General features: G+C 39.4%; 1 non-coding gene across 1 annotated transcript; it reads left to right on the top strand.

Annotated features, from left to right (window-relative positions):
* The first annotated feature begins 13,789 nt into the window (after positions 1–13,789).
* On the top strand, positions 13,790–13,895 carry LOC112627155. The gene has a single exon (XR_003120025.1). It is a non-coding gene; the product is annotated as a U6 spliceosomal RNA (small nuclear RNA).
* Positions 13,896–22,247: the final 8,352 nt, after the last annotated feature.

Here is a 22,247-nt window from a genome sequence, read left to right as displayed (position 1 = left end):
ATCAAAACCAAAAACCAAAAAACAAAAACATTGTACAGACCATAACAAATTTGTCTGAGTGGGTTAATCATGGTGTTAAATATAGGCTGCAAACCTTTTTCTGGAATCTTTGCTTCAGAAGCAGAAAGACCTGGATTTGCATCTTGACTTTTTTCTCCACATGGTGACTATTTGGTCTTTTCTGAGATTTATTCTCCTTATGTAGTTCAGAGCCTGGCATATGGAAAGTGCTCCATAAAAGCTAGTTCAATATTTCACACTCTCAAACACATATGCTGGTTGCTCTTTGAATTATTTCATTGTCATAGAAAGCACATCTTGTTAGAGTAGTAGATATTTTTATTTAAAAGTAAAAACAATTCAGAAATATTTTTTCCTTTGGATGCTGTGTAAGTGGTAGACTAAGGAAATGCCCTCCTTCCACCTCATCTAATCCTTAAACAGAATACAGTTATGGGGCTCACATGCTTATTTTATTTATTGCATAAGAAACTATGGTTAGAAAAATAATCAGACAACCTGGTACTCAAATCAACAGTGAATGTTCAACTAGGTACCAATTTCCTCTGCCTATGAAAGGAAATCTATGTACCTATTTCTACCATCTAAAACGGAAACATTTAAAATAACCTAATTCATAGCATTTCTCAAAATTTCATAACCAAAGTCTTGTTCCTAAGAAGTCTGTAAAGATATGATGAAAACTGTTTGAAATGGAAAACTGTTTATATAGATGAATTGTTTTACAGACTTCGATACCGTATTAGTCAGCTATTACAATAATAATGTTCCGAACAAACCACTGCAAAACTCAGTGACTTACAACAATTAGTATTTGTTTCTTGCTCACCGATCTTTGGATCTGTTGTGGTTCAAGCTGACCTAGGTTGGACCCAGCTGGGCTAGGCTCCAAGCTGTAGGTTGGGTCCAAGTCTAATAGATGAATTTCTTTTTCTTTCTCTTGTTTCTCTTCTTTCCTTCCTTCCTTCCTTTCTCTCTTCCTTCCCCTCTCTCTGCTTCCTTCCCCCTTTCCTTTCCTTCCCTTCCCTCCCTTTCTCCTTTCTTTCTTTCCCTTTCTTTCTTTCTTTCTTTTCTTCTTTCTTTCTTTTTTCTTTCTTTCTTTCCTTCCTTCCTTCCTTCCTTCCCGCCTTTCTTTCTCTCTCTCTCTTCTCTCTCTCTTTCTTTCTCTCCTTCCCTCCTTTCTCTTTCCAGACAGAGTCTTGCGTGTTGCCCATGCTAAAGCACAGTACCTATTCACAGGCACCATCATCGTGCACTACAGCCTTGAACTGCTAGACTCAAGCAATCCTCCTGCCTCAGCCTCTCCAGTAGCTGACACTATAGGCATGTGCCACCACACCAGGCTGCCCCACAGATTTCTTCTCTTCCTTGGACCAGCAGCATATTATTTTCATGGCAAAAGGCAGAAGAGGAAGAGGGCAGACCCCGATGCTCATTTCAAACCTGTGCTTACAAGGCCCTTGGTATTCACTGACCGAAGTAAGTCATATGGTTAAGCCCAAGTTAAGGGATGAAAAGGTCTACTCCACCAGTCATGGGGACATTGTAATGGTGAGGATGGAATAATAAGAGAGTGAATAATTGAGTTTAATAATTCAAATATGCCTCAAATGCCTTAATAAAACTGAAATATTTCTAAGCTATACCTTTCAGAGTTTTATCCTCCACAGAACATTATTGAAGTTTGCCTATATTTGTTTTGAATTTTTTTTTTTTGGACCAAAATGATTGCTGTGGATATTCTGGTGTAGAACACTGAGATAGCAAGTCAGGAGTAATGCAAATGTTAGGGGAAATCCAAGTCTACCTCTTAAGGAAAATCCCTGACTTTGCATGTTGATACCTATTCCTATGACCTACTTATATGCAGACATGGGGGTCTTCTATCCTACCTCACCACTGTTAATCAGACCCCATCTATTTGCCAAAGCTCCTGGCTCTGCCTTCATCAGCTACACAGAATGCCAACATTCCTGAGTCTTCCTCAGACTTTATTTATTTATTTATTGAGATGAGTCTCACTCTGTCATCCAGACTGGAGTGCAGTGGCACAATCTTGGCTCACTGCAACCTCCGTCTCCTGAGTTCAAGCAATTCTCCTGTCTCAGCCTCCCGAGTAGTTAGGACTAGAGGCACGTGCCACCACGCCCAGCTAATTTTTGTATTTTTAGTAGAGATGGGGTTTCATCAATTTGGCCAGGCTGGTCTAGAACTCCCGACCTCGAGTGATCCACCCACCCTGACCTCCCAAAGTGCTGGGATTATAGGCGGGAGCCACCGCACCTCGCCCAGACTTTATTTTTATATCAAAAGCTCAGATGAAGGAAGTAGTTCTTGAGGAGTCATCTAAGGTAATATTTTCCATAGTCTTCCTTGGTATTCTAAGTATTTTCTTTGGGTTAAATTATATTTCAGCCAGACACAGTGGCACACACCTGTAATCCCAGCACTTTGGGAGCCCGAGGCGGGTGGATCACTTGAGGTCAGGAGTTCCAGACCAACTGGGACAACATGGTGAAACCCCATCTCTACTAAAAAATATAAAAAATTAGCTGGGCGTGGTGGCGGGCACCTGTAATCGCAGCTACTCGGGAGGCTGAGGCACGAGAATTGCTTGAACCTGGGAGGTGGAGGTTGCAGTGAGCCGAGATCACGCTATAGCACTCCAGCCTGGTGACAGAGCAAGACTCTGTCCCAAACAAACAAACAAACAAAAAGGCCAGACGCGGTGGCTCACGCCTGTAATCCCAGCACTTTGGGAGGCCAAGGTGGGCAGATTGCCTGAGCTCAGGAGTTCGAGATCAGCCTGGGCAACACGGTGAAACCCCATCTCTACTAAAATACAAAAAATTAGCCAGGCCTAGCGGCATGCGCCTGTAGATTCAGCTACTTGGGAGGCTGAGGCAGGACAATTGCTTGAACCCGGGAGGTAGAGGTTGCAGTGAGCAGAGATTGCGCCACTGCACTCCAACCTGGGTGACAGAGTAAGACTCCGTCTCAAAAAAAAAAAAAGAGTCACCACTACTGAATTAAGATTCGATGTTATATGCTCAACTTTTACCAAAGTCATTATAAGAGAAAGTCATATAAAACTTGATATTGATTTTGTTATCAAACAATCACTGAAGGTCATCTTCTTGCTCAATGGCCTCTTGTAATCCTTTGTCAGAAATTGCTATTATAATTTAATGCCAGAAAGAATGATGCATGTTTTGAGAAATAAGTATGCTTCTTCCTTTCTGAAATCTACTCTGATTTGGTTTGGTCCTGGCTGCCAGGAAGTTAAGAGGCAAATCAAATGGTCAATCACACTAAGTTCACAGCCTTTATGATCACTTTTTACCTTCTTTCATGGCTAATTTTCTGTTTCTGTTTTACTGCATGTAAACATATAGAAGCTAGCTGGCTTGCTAGATCTCCTTTAGGATAAGTTACAAAAAATATTTTAAGGAAAGAGATACCTTCTACTGTGCCATGTATCTTTTTTTTTTTGAGACAGAGTCTCACTCTGTCCCCCAGGCTGGAGTGCAGCGGCGCAATCTCAGCTCACTGCAACCTCTGCCTCCCAGGTTCAAGCGATTCTCCTGCCTCAGGCTCCCGAGTAGCTGGGACTACAGGCGCCTGCCACCACGCCCAGCTAATTTTTGTGTTTTTAGTAGAGATGGGGTTTCACCATGTTGGCCAGGATGGTCTTGATCTCCTGACCTCGTGATCTGCCCCCCTTGGCATCCCAAAGTGTTAGGATTACGGGTGTGAGCCACAGTGCCCAGCCTCTTCTTCTTCTTTTTCTTTTTAATGTTAAAGGAAATGTATCATTCCAGTTATTGTAAACACATAAGAAATACTGGAATTAGGGTTAAAGGTTTAACAAATTTTAATAAGATGTTTAGAATTATCTTCTCAGAATTTGAGTACTGTAACAACAAACATTCAAACATATTCTAAACTTCAATTTAATCTTTCTTTAAAATGACAAATACATAGTTTTAAAAAATTAATTAATTAATTAATTTTTTGAGACGGAATCTTGCTGTCTTGCCCAGGCTGGAGTGCAATGGCACGATCTCAGCTCACTGCAACCTCTACCTCCTGGTTTCAAATGATTATCCTGCCTCAGCCTCCCGAGTAGCTGGGATTACAGGTGCATGCCACCATGCCCAGCTAATTTTTTGTATTTTAGTAAAGATGGAGTTTCACCGTGTTGCCCAGGCTGGTCTCGAATTCCTGAGCTCAGGTAATCCACCTGCCTCGGCCTCCCAAAGTGCTGGTATTACAGGCGTGAGCCACCGCCTGTAAATTTAAATTGTTATTAAATTTAAATTATTATTTTATTTAAATTGTTATTTGATTGGCATTACTAATTTACACATCATGAATTCTGTAAAATAAAATAAAAAGGCCAGGTGCAGTTGCTCATACCTGTAATCCCAGCACTTTAGGAAGCCGAGGCAATAGAATTGCTTGAGCCCAGGAGTTAGAGACCAGCCTAGGCAACAAAGTGAGACCCTGTCTCTACCAAAAAAAATAATAATATTTAAATTAAATTAAATTAAAAGTCAGGCATGGTGGTTCAGGAGGCTGAGGCTAGAGGATCCCTTGAGCCCAGGAGGTTGAGCCATGTTTGCACCACCTTACTCCAAGCTGGGCAACAGAGAGAGACTCCGTCTCAAAAATAAATAAATAATTTTAAAAAGTTAGAATTGTTTTTATGTATTGAATACTGAGCAAAAACACAGTCTCTATAGAATATGACCTGCTTTGGGAACAGAAAACCAAATACCATATGTTCTCACTTATAAGTGGGAACTAAATGACCAGAATTCGTGAAGACAAAAAAGGGAACAACAGACACTGGGGCCTACTTGAGAATGGAAGGTGGGAGGAGGGAGTGGAGCAGAAAAAATAACTATTGAATACTAGGCTTAGTACTAGGTGACAAAATAATCTATACAACAAACCCCCACGACACGAGTTTACCTATATAACAAACCTGCACACGTACCCCTTAACTAAAATAAAAATTAAAAAAAAAAAAAAAAGAATATGGCCTGCTTTGTTTAGATTGCAAAACCTCTTCAATTGTAATGTCATCCTCCATGCTGTTTTTATATTTTGCTTAGAAAATACAGTGCAAAGGCCAGGCATGGTGGCTCACGCCTCCTGTAATTCCAGCACTTTGGGAGGCCAAGGCAGGTGGATTGCCTGACCTCAGGAGTTCAAGACCACCTTGGGCAACATGGTAAAACCCCATCTCTACTAAAATACAAAAAAGTAGCTGGGTGTGGTGGCTGGTGCCTGTAATCCCAGCTACTTGGGAGGGTGAGGCAGGTGAATGACTTGAGCCTGGGAGGTGGAGGTTGTAGTGAGCTGAGATCATGCGACTGCACTCCAGCTTGGGCTACAGAGTGAGACTCCATCAGAAAGAAAAGAAGAGAAAGAAGATAAAGAAAAGAAAGAAAAGAAGGAAAAGAACAATGCAAAAAAGCTGAAACTGCCATAAAATTTTGGCAGGTTTCTAAGGCTAAAGGTATCCAAAAAGGCCTATTTTATTATATACAAGTCTAAAAATTAATAGACTATGCTTTAGAGCAGTTTTAGGTTTATAGGAAAAATTGAGCATAGAGTACAGAGTTTCCACATACTCCCTCTGTCCACCACCCACTGTCTCATGTATTATTTCATTTTTCACAGGAATAGTTTGTAAAATTTTTCAAGCCAAAATGATTTTATCTCATCCTTAAATGTTCCCTCCAGAATTTCACACATGCAGCATTGGCTAAGTAAATCAAATAAATAAATTCAACGGTGTGTTTCATCAACACTGTCAATATTACTTCTGGGGAGTTCTCCTTTAATTACATGCAGCTTTCATTACTCCCGTCCACCCCAACTAAATCTGGTACTGTTCACATGAGACAGTAGAGTATAAAGAAGTGATTCTACTCTTTATGTGAAAAGATGATTTCATTGTTACAATAGACCATTGGCAGCTCTGACCTCCAATGACCTCCTTTGTTACTTTATTCAGAGATGCTAAATGGTTTAATGGATCACATTGTAAATGAAACATTATAGATTACAATGTTTAAACTGAGCATAGCTGAAATAAATACACTTATGTTTAATGAGAAAACATTACATTTAATTATCATTATTAGAAAAATATTTTTACATCCCCTTTAAGGCACCTCAAATTTATCTGTTCTGATTTTCTTTTTACACATTTCATCCATTTGTGCCAGTTTTAGTGCCCGGTTCTTTTTCTTTGTCAATTGCTTCTCAAAGGCAATTCGGAGAACATCTTCAATTATATCAGCTCCTTCTTTACTCTTCTTCAAAAGTTCCGACTGTTGTTGAGATAGTGTTTACCAGGTGTCAGAGATAAACTCAGGATAATTCTTGACTGAATTCTGAGGATGATGAGTGGGTGTGGGATCCTGGCCTCTATATCTTCCTGGGTGGAACACTGAGCCCAGACTAAGTCTGATTTTTGCCTGTCCATTCATATATACAATGTAGAATTAAAGTATGCTTGGAAGTGTACATGGGTGTGTAGCAGGACAAGCTGCAGACAAAACTCTTCAGACATCAGGTTAAAGATAGAAGGAGGCTTTATTCTGCCGGGAGCTTCGGCAGATTTATGTCTCAAGAGCCAAGCTCCCCGAAAAAGAAATTCCTGGCCCTTTTAAGGGCTTACAACTCTAAGGGGTCCATGTGAAAGGGTCGAGATAGATCGAGCAAGTGTGGGGAACGTGACTGGGGGCTACATGTATCAGCTAACAAAACATAGTTTTGCAGAGCTTCCTCAAATAATGTCTGGAATTTACAGATAATGCAAGTAGTTTAGGTCAGGGGTTAATATTATTATTATTATTATTATTATTATTATTTTAACTACCAGGGCTGGGTGGTGGCGCCAAGGTCATCTAGCTATTTATCTTCTGTTTCTTTTCAACTTTTGCTTTCTCCCTTTTTGCCCTGTCTTATAAACCAGGGAACGGCAGGGGGCGGCGGGGGTGGGGAGGGAAGGACAGCAGGAGAAGTGGTGTCTCCTTTCTTATTTCCCCGCTTTGAGAATTTCACTTTTAGTGGGAGTTCTCAGGTGGAGCTTGTGAATTTGTGGGGAATTACTATGGAGTGATTATGGACTCAGATACTCCTGTGGGAAATCCCTAATCATTGGTATCTGTAGGAATTTTTTTTCTTTTCTTTTTTTGAGATGGAGTCTTGCTTTGTTGCCCAGGCTGGGCCCAGCTAATTTTTGTGTTTTTAGTAGAGATAGGGTTTCACCGTGTTGGCCAGGCTGCTCTCGAACTCCTGACCTCATGATCCACCTGCCTCTGCCTCCCAAAGTGCTGGGATTACAGGCGTGAGCCACTGCTCCCAACAAGGAATTTTTTTCTTGAGTGAATCAGTTTTCCCAAAGAGTAGTAAGTACCCAAATCTCTTGTGGTTGGGGGAAGGGTTGGGGAACAGTGAATGGGTAAATCTTGTGGGGGAAGGGTTGGGGAACAGTGAATGGGTAAATCTTGTCTGCCGGCTTTCTCAGAATCAAAGGAAGGAAGAAAGATGGGGTTCCACATTTGGACGTATAGACTTTCACTTAATAATTTCCCTGGTTTCAGTAGTGTGCCTCCTGCATTACATTAAAAAAATAATAAAAATGGCAGTTTTGAAAAGGATCCTTTGAGAACAAAAAGTTTTAAAATTTGGCGTATCAAAAAAACAAATTCTTGCTATCCTCCCCAAACCTTGCTATCCTCCCCAAATCCTCTCTTGCAGCTTGCTCATCTGAATAAATGATGGCTTCCAGTTGCTCAGCATAAACTTGGGGCATCATTCGCCACTCTTTTTTTCCTCTCGCACTTGCACCTGATCAGTCAGTAAATTCTCTTGACTTCACCCTCAAAATATATCAGCATCTCACCATCTGGTTCCCGTCACCTTCATCTCTAGTCTATTGCAGATTGTTGCACTGGCATTGATTATCGATTTGTTGCCAATGACGAATCTATTTTATCTACTTAGAAGAATAAGCCATTTCTTGTCTTTGTGTTTTTCTGCCATAGTTTCCTTCTCTGGACTTGAAGAGACACTCTAATCTAACTTGTGGTAACTATTAGCCTTCTTGTCTAATCACAGTTTTAGATCTCAGTAGCTGGACTTGCCCTGTGCAAAATCCTGGGAGGGAAGGCACTGATGGTGAAGAAAGGAAAAAAGCAAAAGCAGTAAACCACCTGCCTTGTAATCCTGTCCCAGGCCACGCAAACAATTCCTCAGAAAATAACTGTGAATGCCACTGTGCTGGTCATTTGTCCCCTTGGTCTCAGACCCATTCTCTGCCCTTCCTTTACTCCGCTCCGGATTGCAGGGCACTGACCTCTGCAAACTGCATTTCCAAACCAGTTCCTCTTTGACAATCGGTTTATAGTTAGAATTGACCAGTGGGGAGGCAATGACTGGAGATCGGTGGGTAGGAAGGGGGAAAGCCAGGTTATTTCTTCTCCTTTCTCTCTCTCTCTGCTTTGTGTGGAATCTCAGGCAGGGCTTGAGCCTTTGCCATGGTTCCAACTGTCTCCAGGCTTCCTAAGCTCTGCTTCTACCACTTCCTTTGTTCCTCCCACCCTGGGAGCAATAGCAGTTTCCTGACATTTGTAAACCCTTTGTTGCCTCACTGACCTCTGATTCCTCTCAGCTCTCCCATCGCTTTTGTGACCAGGTCCCCACCTTGAATTTCTTCTATGAAGACACCTTGGTTCTGTGTTCCTGCCTGGGCCTTCAATGATACTGCCACCTTTCAAATTCCTGCCACATGCTGCTAATACCTGCTCTTAGATCTATGCTTTTAACCAGACTTCCCCCCCACCCGCCAATGCATTTTTTTTTTTTTTTTTTTCTGAGACGGAGTCTCACTCTGTCGCCCAGGCTGGAGTGCAGTGGCGCGATCTCCGCTCACTGCAAGCTCCGCCTCCTGGGTTCAGGCTATTCTCCTGCCTCAGCCTCCCGAGTTACTGGGACTACAGGCGCCCGCCAACGCCCAGCCAATTTTTTGTATTTTTAGAAGAGACGGGGTTTCACCGTGTTAGCCAGGATGGTCTCCATCTCCTGACCTCGTGATCCGCCCGCCTTGGCCTCCCAAAGTGCTGGGATTACAGGCGTGAGCCACCGCGCCCAGCCCCGCCAATGCATTCTTAATATTTATTTGCTTTCATATCCACACTGAAAGCGTAAAATAAAATTCTCCACCTTTTATAAAAGTGAAATATTTGTAGAATCCTACCCTAAGTATTTACTTCTAAAAACCAGAAATTGCAGCTTCCATTTTAGTGAATCTCTATCAAGTGTTTGTATGGAGCTAGACACTACAAAAATATTTTCTGGAATCCTCACTATAACCTGCAAGGTAGTTACTACTTCCTGCTTATAGAAGGAGAAAGCTAAGGCTCCTATATGTTAAGTAACAGGATTGCACAGCTAGTAGATGGTGAAGTGCAGCTGCACCCTTTCATCTGTGCGCTACAAATGCTTTCCACTGCCCTAATCCACTTTCCTAACTCGCTCCATGCCTGTCATTATGTTAATCCATATTTGCTTATCCTTTTGATTTTAATCAGCACAGTAGGTTTTATTATTCCCTCACATAGCAATTTCAGGGTCACATGAAAGACACATGAATTTAGGAAATACTAAGCACAAACAGAGAACCAATTGTGTCTTGGTTAGATCAATAATTGTACATGGTTGTAAATGTCATTCCAACTACTATTTGTACACTTGAACCATGGAAACAAAATCTATTTAGTGAGTTAATTCTATCATCTAGAATTAATCATACATTTTAATACCATTTGAGTACCACAATAAAGTTAATACAGAACAGGTACTTTCATTTTTTCTACAAAAAATGGAGAACTGAAACAGTTATTGCTTTACCTAATTATTGAACCTCTGTTTTGAATGGAGGAAGCTGCTTCCTGAGAGAAGCGGCCCCTTTTAGCAGAGGAACAGGAGTTATAATGGAAACAGGTCCTAGCCACTGCAAGCTTTAAATCCAAAAAGCATCCCGATGCTTTATTTGCCCACAAACACAAAGGCATGCACACAGTTTATATGTTATTTTCAGCTCCATGTCCAAAGAAACTAGAAAAATAAGCATAAACCAAAGAAATGCTGAGGCCAGCATATCAAATGAGAATTAACCACAATTGAGAAAGAATAAATTTCATTTGAAATAGAAAATAAAATATGATCCTATCTTCCTCCTTTTTACTGTCAAACTCTCGAACAATGGCATTCGTTTTCAATAGTTACAAATCCTCAGAAGAAATTTGGCCTAATTTCACAGGTATATATGTTCATATATATACACATGTAGATTTTGGATTTTGTGAATTGTGGATTTTTCTGTGACAAATTAATATTCCATACTGGTTTCTCCCTGCTGCCTGGTATTCGTGGTTGCCAATTCCTTCCAGTCTTGGCCGCCACGTGTTAAGAAATAACAAATAATAGTATATTGTCGGCCGGGCGCAGTGGCTCACGCCTGTAATCTTAGCACTTTGGGAGGCCGAGGCCGGCGGATCACCAGGTCAGTGTATCAAGACCATCCTGGCTAACATGGTGAAACCCCGTCTCTACTAAAAATACAAAATAGCTTGGCGTGGTGGTGGCGCCTGTAGTCCCAGCTACTCAGGAGGCTGAGGCAGGAGAATGGCATGAACCCGGGAGGGGATCTTGCAGTGAGCTGAGATCGTGCCACTGCACTCCAGCCTGGGCGACAGAGCAAGACTCGGTCTCAAAAACAAACAAACAAACAAACAACAACAACAACAAAATAGTATATTGTCAAGTAAAGCACAAACACTCTGTAAATCTCTCTGATTTAAAAAAACATAATCTTATTAAACATTTCAAGGCAAAGAGAAAAAATTTCTTAGGTGATCTGCTGTTCTAAAAATATCTGTGCCCCTAATCCCTTATAATAACAAAGATGATCAGAAGTTAATAAAAATTACCCTGACAATGTCTGCATGTATTGAAACATCACACTACTCCATAATATGTAAAATTATTATATGTCAATTATAATTTAAAGTTAATTAAATTTTAAATGTTTTACATTAATTATCTTTGCTTACCCCCAAGGCAAAGTGAAGATATGTAGAATTTAGTTCTGATAAACTCACAAAAAATGGGGTAAAAATAATCCTTTTTTTAAAATACACATTTTTACAATAAACAATAAATATTTACTTTCCCAACAAATTCCAACTTCTACCATTTAATAGAAACATTCTGTTCACTGTATTAGGCAATGCCTTTTAAAGTTTCAAATGTTTTAATGTGGAACTTATTATAAAATTATTTTCTAGACTTTTATTGGCTATAAAATATATTCATTACTAAACAGATGGGTTTGTTTTTATACTATCCTATTTTTAGATACTTCTGGGAAAGACTCTGCATAATTTCTCGTGATTGAGGGCTGCCTCTAGAGTAGCTAATCCTGTCTTACTTACCCCAGCACCCTTTTTGCTGGCTATTGGGAATAATGCTACATGAATTTGGGAGTGCAGATATTTCTTTGAGATACTGATTTCCATTCCTTCAGATATATACCCAGAAATGGAATTGCTGGGTCACATGGTAGTTTTGTTTTTTGATGAACCTTCATACTGTTTATCTCCTTCACTCTTTGTAGTTGTACAGTACTCCATTCTATGGAAGTATAACCCATAATTTATTTAATCAATCTCCTGCCGTTGAATAGTTGTATTGTTTCCAGTATTTTTCTCCTAAAAAATTCTGCAATGAAAAATTTTACATTGTTTCATTCCTTATGTGTATGGATATATCTGTAGTATAAATTCTCAGAAGTGGAATTACTGGGTCAAAAGGAAAAGTGAATTGATTAATATATTAGACAGCCTGTTTCCCCACAGACTTGCTGATAGAGCATATTTGCTGTATATTCTATAAACAGAAAGTGATTGTAAAAGAGTACTTTTTACTTCCATTATTAGAATACAAAGTATACTTTTTTAATATTACAAATCATTCTTAAAAAGAATGTGATACTAAATAGTTTTGTTTTGTTAAATAGAGTCAGGGTCTATGTTGCCCCGGCTGGTCTCAAACTCCTGGACTCAACTGGTAAGCTGCCTTGGCCTCCCAAAGTGTTGAGATTACAGTCAGGAGTCACCATGCTAGGCCACCAAATTGTTTTTTGTTTTTGGGGTTTTGTTTTTTGAGATGGAATCTCACTCGGTCACCCGAACTAGAGTGCGTTGGTGCAATCTTGGCTCACTGCAACCTCCGCCTCCCAGGTTCAAGCGATTCTCCTGCCTCAGACTCCCGAGTAGCTGGGATTACTAATTCTCCTGCCTCAGCCTCCCAGCTAATTTTTCGTATTTTTGGTAGAGATGGGGTTTTGCCATTTTGGCCAGGCTGGTCTGAAACTCCTGACCTCAAGTGATCCTTCCACCTTGGACTCCCAGTATGCTGGGATTACAGGCGTGAGCCACCACACCTAGCTGACCAAATTGTTTTTAATTAGAGTGTTTAAATACACTCCTATACCATCATACTTATTAATTTCTTTAGGAAAAAAATTAGTACCAGAAATGATGTAATACTTTATGTGCCTATTCTCTTTATTTGTGTTTTAATTCTACTTAATAAGTATTGTTGCTTACTAGTCCAAGCTCAAAAAGCATGCATAAAATATGGATTTTAGCCACTGATGCTAAACAACTTGAGAAATTTAGGGACTTATACAAATTGTTTTTCAAAAGAAAATTTATTAGAGTATAACCAAATTTTTAAAATATGGTTTTTATGCATGCTTTTTGAGCTTGAGCTAGGAAGCAACAATATTTATTAAATAGAATTAAAACATAAGTAAAGAGAATAGGAACATAAAGTATTACATCATTTCTGGTACTAATTTTTTTCCCAAAGAAATTAAATAAGTATGATGCTATAGGAGTGTATTTAGACACTCTAATTAAAAACAATTTGATCAGCTGGGCACAGTGGCTCACGCCTGTAATCCCAGCACTTTGGGAGGCCGAGGTGGGCAGATTACGAGGTCAGTAGTTTGAGACCATCGTGGCCAACACGGTGAAATCCCGTCACTATTAAAAATACAAAAAATAGCTGGGCATAGTGGCAGGCGCCTGTAATCGCAGCTACTCAGGAGGCTGAGGCAGAATTGTTTGAACCTGGGAGGTGGAGGTTGCAGTGAGCCGAGATAGGGCCATTGCGCTCCAGCCTGGGCAACAGGGTGAGACTCTGTCTCAAAAAAAAAAAAAAAAAAAAAATTTAAAAAATTTCGTTATACTATAAGAAATATTCTTTTGGAAAACAATTAGTATAAGTCCCTAAATGTCTCAAGTTGTCTAGCATCAGTGACTAAAATAATACGTAAAAATAAAAACAGAAAAAAGAGCAGTAGTCAGTAACTCACCACTTAAACGTACAGCTTAAAATAGAAATTCCTAGGCAATTCTATGGCACATACTTGTGGAAAATGTTACATTCAGCAGTCAGAATTGGCCTCGGATCATCAAAACAGTGGTTGTTACCATCATTTATTAACTTGAAGCTTCTCAATTCGAGATGCTATGTAAATTGAAGGCATTCATTTTCTACCCAAAAAACATCACAATTTGGGTTTAATTCTAGCTCTGCCATTTGCTGCTTGTGTGACCTTAAGCATATTAACCACTCCAAGCCTCAGTATTTCCACCAATAAAATAAGGCCGCTGTGCTTACTTGGCAGCATATATACTAAAATTGGAACGATACAGAGAAGATTAGCATGGTCCCTGCGCAAAGACGACATGCAAATTCGTGAAGCATTCCATATTTTTAACAGACAACCTACAGAATAAGAGAAAATTTTTGCAATCTATCCATCTGACAAAGGTCTAATATCCAGAGTCTACAAGGAACTTAAATTTATAAGAAAAAAACAAACAACTCCATTAAAAAGTGGGCAAAGGACATGCATAGACACTTCTCAAAAGAAGACATCCATGCAGCCAACAAACATATGAAAAAAAAGCTCAACATCACTGATCATTAGAGAAATGCAAATCAAAACCACAATGCAATACCATCTCATGCCAGTCAGAATGGCGATTATTAAAAAGACAAGAAACAACAGATACTGGTGAAGTTGTGGAGAAAAAGAAACACTTCTACACTGTTGGTGGGAATGAGATTAGTTCAACTCTTGTGGAAGACAGTGTGGTGATTCCCCAAAGATCTACAAACAGAAATACTATTTGCTCCAGCAATTTCATTACTAGGTATATACCTGAAGGAATAGAAGTCATTCTATTATAAAGATACGTGCACGCATATGTTCATTGCAGTACTAGTCACAATAGCAAAGATACGGAATCAACCCAAATGCCTATCAATAGTAGACTGAATAAAGAAAATGTGGTGCATATACACCATGGACTACTATGCAGCTATAAAAAGGAATGAGATCATGTCCTTCGCAGGGAGGTGGATGGAGCTAGAAGCCATTATCCTCAGCAGACTAACACAGGTACAGAAAACCAAACACTGCATGTTCCACAGGTAGAACAAGCTACCCCAAGTGGAAGCTGAACTATGAGAACACATGAACACATAGGGGGAACAACATACACTGAGGATTGTTGGAGGTGGTTGCAGGGGAGGGAGAGCATCAGGAAGAACAGCAAATGGGTACTGGGCTTAATACCTGGGTGATGGGTTGATCTGTGCAGCAAACCACCATGGCAGACGTTTACCTATGTAACAAATGTGCACATCCTGCACATGTATGTCAGAACTTAAAATAAAAGTCGATTTAAAAAAATAGGGCTGCCAGGCATCGTGGCATATGCCTGTAGTCCCAGCTACTTGGAAGGCAGAGGCCTGAGGATTACTTGAGCTCAGGGGTTCCAGGCTGTAGTGCGCAATGATTGTAACTGTGAATAGCCACTGTACTCCAACCTGGACAACATAGTGAGACTCCATCTCAGAAAAAAAAAGGCTAATAACAGTAGCTACTCCATAGAATAGCTCTTCTTGGAGAAAATTTAATTGGATAGTACTTATAAAGTACTTATCAGAGTGTGTAGTATATAGCATGCCTTCTACTAATAGTAAGAATAATGAACATTCTTCTGATTTCAAGTTTTTTCCAACATATTATGTTGCATTGGTAATCCTTCATTAAAAAATGTACTTTGCCATTTGACGTGCCTTACACTTGTAATTCCAGCAATTTGGGAGGCCATTGGGGGAGAATCACTTGAAGCTAGGAGTTCAAGACCAGCCTGGGCAAGAAAGTGAGACCCTGTCTCTACAATAAATAAATAAATAAATAAATAAATAAATAAATAATAACCAAGTGCAGTGGTGTGTGCCTATAGTCCCAGCTACTTAGGAGGCTGAGGCAGAAGAATCATTTGATTGCCCAGAAGTTTGAGGCTGCAGTGAGCTATGATCATGTGACTGCACTCTAATCTGGGTGATACAGCAACACCTTGCTGCTTAAAAAAAGGACTTAAATTTTTTTTTTTAAACTTTACACAATCTGATGTGAGAAAGACTGCCTCTGAAGCCAAGGAAATTTGAGTAACAAATATGGATTCTTGGCCCAGTGGTCTAGTACTCTAGATCTCTGGTTTTCAACCTGAGTTCTGTAGAATCCTAAGTTTTTTGTTGTTGTTGGCTTTTTTTGAGACAGAGTCTTGCTCTGTCACCCAGGCTGGAGTGAACTCATGTAATCTCGGCTCACTGCAACCTCTGCCTCCCAGGTTCAAGCGATTCTCCTGTCTCAGCCTCCCGAGTAGCTGGGATGACAGGCGCCCGCCACTACACCTGGCTAATTTTTGTATTTTTAGTAGAGCTGGAGTTTTACCATATTGGCTAGGCTGGTCTTGAACTCCTGACCTCAAGTGATCCGCCTGCCTGGGCCTCCCAAAGTGCTGGAATTACAGGCGTGAGCCACCGTGCCCGGCCCAAATCCTAAGATTCTAAGGAGGTTCTTTAGAGGTTCACAAATATTTGATTAGAATTTTACATTAAAACTATGATTTAGGGCCAGGTCCAGTAGCTCATGCCTGTAATCCCAGCATTTTGGGAGGCTGAGGTGGGCGGATTGCTTGAGGACAGGAGTTCAGGACCAGCTTGGCCAACAGAGCAAAACCACATCTCTACTAAAAATACAAAAAATATTAGCTGGCAGAATAGTACACACCTGTAATCCCAGCTACTCGGGAGGCTGAGGGACAAGAACTGCTCGAACCTGGGAGGCGGAGGTTGCAATGAGCCGAGATTGCTCCACGGCACTCCAGCCTGGGTGACAGAGTGAGACTCTGTTTCAAAATAAATAAATAAAATATAATAATAATTAAGTAATTAAAAATAAAAGTATGATTTAGAAAACAAATTGAATTCTCAATATGTTATACAGAAATACCCTGGAGGTTACCAACAAATGGATTCTTACACTACCAGATAATTCATTTTGTAGAGATCTCAGAATAAAGCTTCCTCTGCCGTCTGTTTAACTGAAGAGTACCAAGATAATCGAGCTATTAAATATCTGCTAGACTGTGAGTGACTTAGAATGTTCCCCACACTTTATAGCCAAAACAAATGCAGATATAAATTATATGCGAAGGCCATCTACAACACTTGATTTCATATTTGGTCTGATTTAAACAGTTTTGTTGTTCTTGCTGATTTACTTGCTAAAAATAAATGCTGTACTTTGGCATTAACTAAATTCATGCTACAAAACAGCTCATCATTAGATATTGTCTGCGAAAAAACAATCTCCTGGTTAAGAGTGTACGGAGCTGGGTGTGGTGGATCACGCTTGTAATCCCAGCACTTTGGGAGGTGGAGGTGGGCAGATCACCTCCAGCCTGAGGTCAGGAGTTCAAGATCAGCCTGGCCAACATGGCAAAACCACACCTCTACTAAAAATATAAAAATTAGTGCGGCGTGGTGGTGGGCACCTATAATCCCAGCTACTGGGGAGGCTGAGGCATGACAATTGCTTGAACCCAGGGGGCAGAGGTTGCAGTGAGTCAAAATTTTACCATTGTACTCCAGCCTGGCGACAGAGCAAGATTCCATCTCAAAAAAAAAAAAAAAAAAAAAAGTATGGAAAGTGCTTCTCAAACAAACTGTAGAAATGTGTTTAGAAAAAAAAAAAAAAGTTGATTTTATAGGTACAGATTTTTGATGGAGAAGAAAAAGCAGGCAAATTAATAATAACAGAAAATATGAGCTGATAAGATGGAAAAAATAAGAATTTAATAAAGCTTGCAGTCAGGTGTGGTGCCTCTCATTTGTAATCCCAGCATTTTGGGAAGTGAGGTGGGAGAATCACTTGAGCCTAGGCGTTAGAGGACAACCTGGGCAACATAGTGAGACCCAGTTTCTACAAAAAATATAAAAAATAGCCAGGTGTGGTCGCGTGTGCCTGTAGTCCCAGCTTCTTGGGAGGCTGAGGCAGGAAGATGATTTGAGCCCAGGAATTTGAGGCTGCAATGTGTCATGACTACTTCACTGTACTCCAGCCCAGGTAACAGAGCAAGACACTGTCTCAAAAAATAAAAAAAATAAAAAATAGGCTGGGCATGGTGGCTCATGCCTGTAATCCCAACACTTTGGGAGGCTGAAGCGGGTGGGTCATTTGAGGTCAGGAGTTCGAGACCAGCCTGGCCAACATGGTGAAACCCTGCTTTCACTAAAAATACAAAAATTAGCCAGGCATGCTGGTGGGAGCTTATAATCCCAGTTACTCGGGAGGCTGAGGCAGAAGAATCACTTGAACTCAGGAGGTGGAGGTTGCAGTGAGCCAAGATCTGCCACTGTACTCCAGTCTGGGCAACAGAGCAAGATGCTGTCTTAAAAATAAATTAAAATAAATAAATAAAATAAGATAAAGCTTGCAGTTAGATCATGTAGAACAAATCTACAATTCGTTAATATGTGTGCATATATATATACACATATATGTATGTATGTGTGTGTATATATATATAAATGTGTGCATATATATATACATATATATGTATGTGTGTGTGTGTATATATGTACAAGTAAAAAATGTGGAATGGGCCAGGCACAGTGGCTCACACATATAATCGCAACACTTTGGTGGACTGAGGTGGGTGGATCACTTGAGTCCACAAGTTCATAGTCAGCCTGGTCAATGTAGTGAGACCCCATCTCTATCTAAAAGAAAGAAAAGAAAAGAGAGAGATAAAGGGAGGAAAGAAAGAAGGAAAGAAAGAAGGAAAAAAGAAAGAAAAAGAAAGAGAGACAGAAAAGAAAGAAAGAAAAGAAAGAAAGAAAGAAAGAAAGAAAGAAAGAAAGAAAGAAAGAAAGAAAGAAAGAAAGAAAGAAAGAAAGAAAGAGAGAGAGAAAGAAAGAAAGAGCAAAGGAAGGAAGGAAAGAAGAAAGGAGGGAGAGAAGAAAGAAAGGAAGGGAAGGATAAAAGAAAGGAGGGAGGGAGGAGAGGAAGAAAGGTTGCAGAATTTGATAAAGAAAATACAACATTATATATTCGTTCCTCACACCTATTTGTAGTTTAGAGAATAAGCAAACAATTTCCCTAGTGGCATGGAAAAGGGAAAGTTTAAATTATCCCTGACTACGGATTTGTGGTTATGATGAGGTACCAAGGGATTTAGAAGTAGGTACTGGTCTTAAAAGGTTAGGCAGGGCCGGGCGCGGTGGCTCAAGCCTGTAATCCCAGCACTTTGGGAGGCCGAGACGGGCGGATCACGAGGTCAGGAGATTGAGACCATCCTGGCTAACACGGTGAAACCCCGTCTCTACTAAAAAAATACAAAAAACTGGCCGGGCGAGGTGGCGGGCGTCCGTGGTCCCAGCTACTCGGGAGGCTGAGGCAGGAGAATGGCGTAAACCCCGGAGGCGGAGCTTGCAGTGAGCGGAAATCCGGCCACTGCACTGCAGCCTGGGCGACAGAGCAAGACCCCGTCTCAAAAAAAAAAAAAAAAGGTTAGGCAGGCAGAGGTGGGCAGGAAAATGAAAGGAATCACAATTTCTGGGCCATGAAGCAAAGCAGCTTTATGATGAGTTTAAGCACACTAAGACTCGCCTGTTTTACTTATCCTAAGAACAGAAATGGACTGCACAGTCAGAATAGTGAAAGATGAAGCACATAGCTTCAAATGTGAGTTGTAGCTTCTTTCTACAGAGAGGAATCTTGAGATTGATTTGGGCACCAAGCCTTATGATTTGAAGCAAAACGTCAAATAACCATTAGAAGAAGAGCCAGCACACTGTAACTTTCCCCCATAAATATAAATGTCATATTCTTTGAGGAAAATTCTACATTAGATTGCAAGTAAATCATATACCACCAACCTTTGCATATCCTGTAAGTCACAAGTTACTAGATATATATGATAAGCCCAGAAGCCAGGAATCATATTAAATTAAAAAGGGCTGCCAGGCATGGTGGCTCACACCTGTAATCCCAGCACTTTGGGAGGCCAAGGTGGGTGGATCACTTGAGGTCAGGAGTTCGAGACCAGCCTGGCCAATATGGTGAAACCCCATCTCTACCAAAAATACAAAAATTAGCCGACGTCATGGTGCACACCTATAGTCCCAGCTACTTGGGAGGCTGAGGCAGGAGAATCGCTTGAACCCAGGAGGCAGGGGTTGCAGTGAGCTGAAATTGTGCCACTGCACTCCAGTCTGGGCGATGGAGCAAGATTCTGTCTCAAAAAAAAAAAAAAAAAAATTAAAAAGGGCCTAGAAAAAAGTCATGCACAACAGCATATTAATTAACACTAGAAAGGAGATTTTAGAACAAATACTATTTAAAGCTTATTTGCATTAAACAAGATTACATACAAAAATCTGTCTTAAAATCTTCACTTACAGAGTTATATATACTGTTACAGAAAGCTGTAAAGATATAGTGCCCTTGATTAGGGCAGCATACAGAATGGATTGTTCATTTCCATGGAATATATAAATAAAATAATATGTAGGCCTCAATTAATGACTTTAAATTGTTCCTGAAGATCTTGTCATTAAATGAAAAAGTATTTTCATTCATTTTAATGGAGAAAAATTATGATCACAGTGTATTCCATCCTAAGACACCCAAACAATTCTTACAAACAGAAAAATCAGAATAATGAAAACAAAATGATGTAAGTAATAAAAAGTGTTTGAAGGTAAATAAATACACTTTGAACATAAAATGTAGTAAATGAAACTGTATCATATTTGCCAAAGGAAGAAGGTTCCTATTTTGATAGAAGAAGGAAGTGGAGTTTTTCTTTGGGAGAGGGTGGAGAAGCAGATGATTAATTTTCAAACAGGCAACTCTTTGTGGGTTCATGGTTATCTTGCACTCAAACAGCTCACAACCAACTGGAGAGTGGTAGCCACTATTGTAAAAAACAGTTTAAAATTTGGAGATAGGTACAGATATAGATATAAAACACAAAACAGTGGGGTTGTCAGACATGGGATTATTAGCCACTTTTACTTTCTATACTATATACCTTATAAAATTTAAGATTTACAATGAGCATGCATTTTTGTTCACAGGAAATAAAAGCTGAAGAAAAAATTGTTTATTGTAACATGTAACCAAAGCTGATACTCTTGTTATATAAAAAGTTAATATATATAAACTGACAGGACTGGCTATATCATTTGTGGAGACCCATAATTTCTGGAGCCCAGTGCAAAATGAAAGGTGGAAACTTCTGTCCTAAAATTGTTAACAAGTTCAAGATGGCAACAGCAGAGCATTAAACTGAGTTCGAGGCCCCTGTAAGTGTGGGGCCCAGTGTGAATACAAGGGTATGGGCCCATGAAACTAGCCCTGAAAATTGATAAGGAAAACACAAAGGCTCTAGTATACAATGGAAAAAGGATATGAAAAGACAATTCACAATACAGGAAGTTAAAATGATTAGTAAACATATAAAATGTTCAAACTCACCAGTTATCATAGAAATGCAAATTAAAATAACATGCCATTTCTTCCCTATCAAACTGGAAACAATGTATCTTAAATGATAACACCTAATGTTGGACTGGAAGGTAAAATGAGTATCCCATTCATTCCTAGGAGATTCTATACTGAAATAATCCTTTGAAAAATGATTTGATGCAATCTATCAGGAGGTCTAAAATGTTTTATAAACTTTGAGTACTTCTCCTTTTAGAAATTTAAGGAAATAACATGAAAGAAACACAAAAATATATAAACAAAGATATTTTCACCAAAGCATTTGAAGCCCAACATTAAAAACATGCAATAGATTTTTTAAGCATTAAAAATGTCAACTATAACTACATAATTTTCATACTTATAACCCAAAAATTTCATTTCTACTTGTCTACCCCAAAGAAGCATATATTAAAGAAAATTCATTGCAGCAATGTTGGAATAGGTAAATAGTGGAAATAACTCAGGACAATGACTAAATAAACTGTGATATTTTCATACTGAGGAAACTTCTACGTGGGAGTGGTGTTCAAAATTCTATTGATACCTATCCTTACACCTAAACACTTTAATATTTGAAAAAGGAGACATTTTATTCATGTATTACATGCATGATTAAATTAAATTATATGTTTACATTTTTAAAGATGGAGGAAATGCTTATCATGTGATGTTATGTGAGAAAAAAGCAGAGAACTCAATTGTGCATACATCATGATGTGGAATGTATAGAGAAACCTCTAGAAGGATACAACCCAGAATGTTATCAGTAACTGGGTGCCTCTAGATGGGAGGATTATGGTTTGTTGGGTTTTGTTTATTCTTTGTGCTCTGTTTCTTTTGTACTTTCCTTTTTTTTTTTTTTTTTAAACCATAAACATGTATTGTAACAAAATAACAAGGACAAAACTACTCTCTCTCACCCACCCCCCAAAACCCAGACTCTAATACATATGAATCTTCTGGATCAAGTCATTGAACCTGATCTTGAAGCATTAGAGATGCATGACTGAGCAAATATAGAGCAAAATATATTAAGCTGAGGCATGTGATTTTTTTAATAAAAAAGAGATTACTGTAAGATTATTACATTTGTGAGCCTAGTTTCAAGTCAGACTAACATAAAACACCAATACATTTAATATCTAATCTGTAATAACCATAGAATTCATAATTACATAAATAAACCTAAGTAAGTAATATAACATTTTAGACA

Source organism: Theropithecus gelada, chromosome 6 (genome assembly GCF_003255815.1).
Source record: "Theropithecus gelada isolate Dixy chromosome 6, Tgel_1.0, whole genome shotgun sequence".
In the NCBI taxonomy this organism is placed as follows: Eukaryota; Metazoa; Chordata; class Mammalia; order Primates; family Cercopithecidae; genus Theropithecus; species Theropithecus gelada.
The sequence above is the reverse complement of the archived record's forward strand: the minus strand, read 5'-3'. Positions and strand labels throughout refer to the sequence as shown.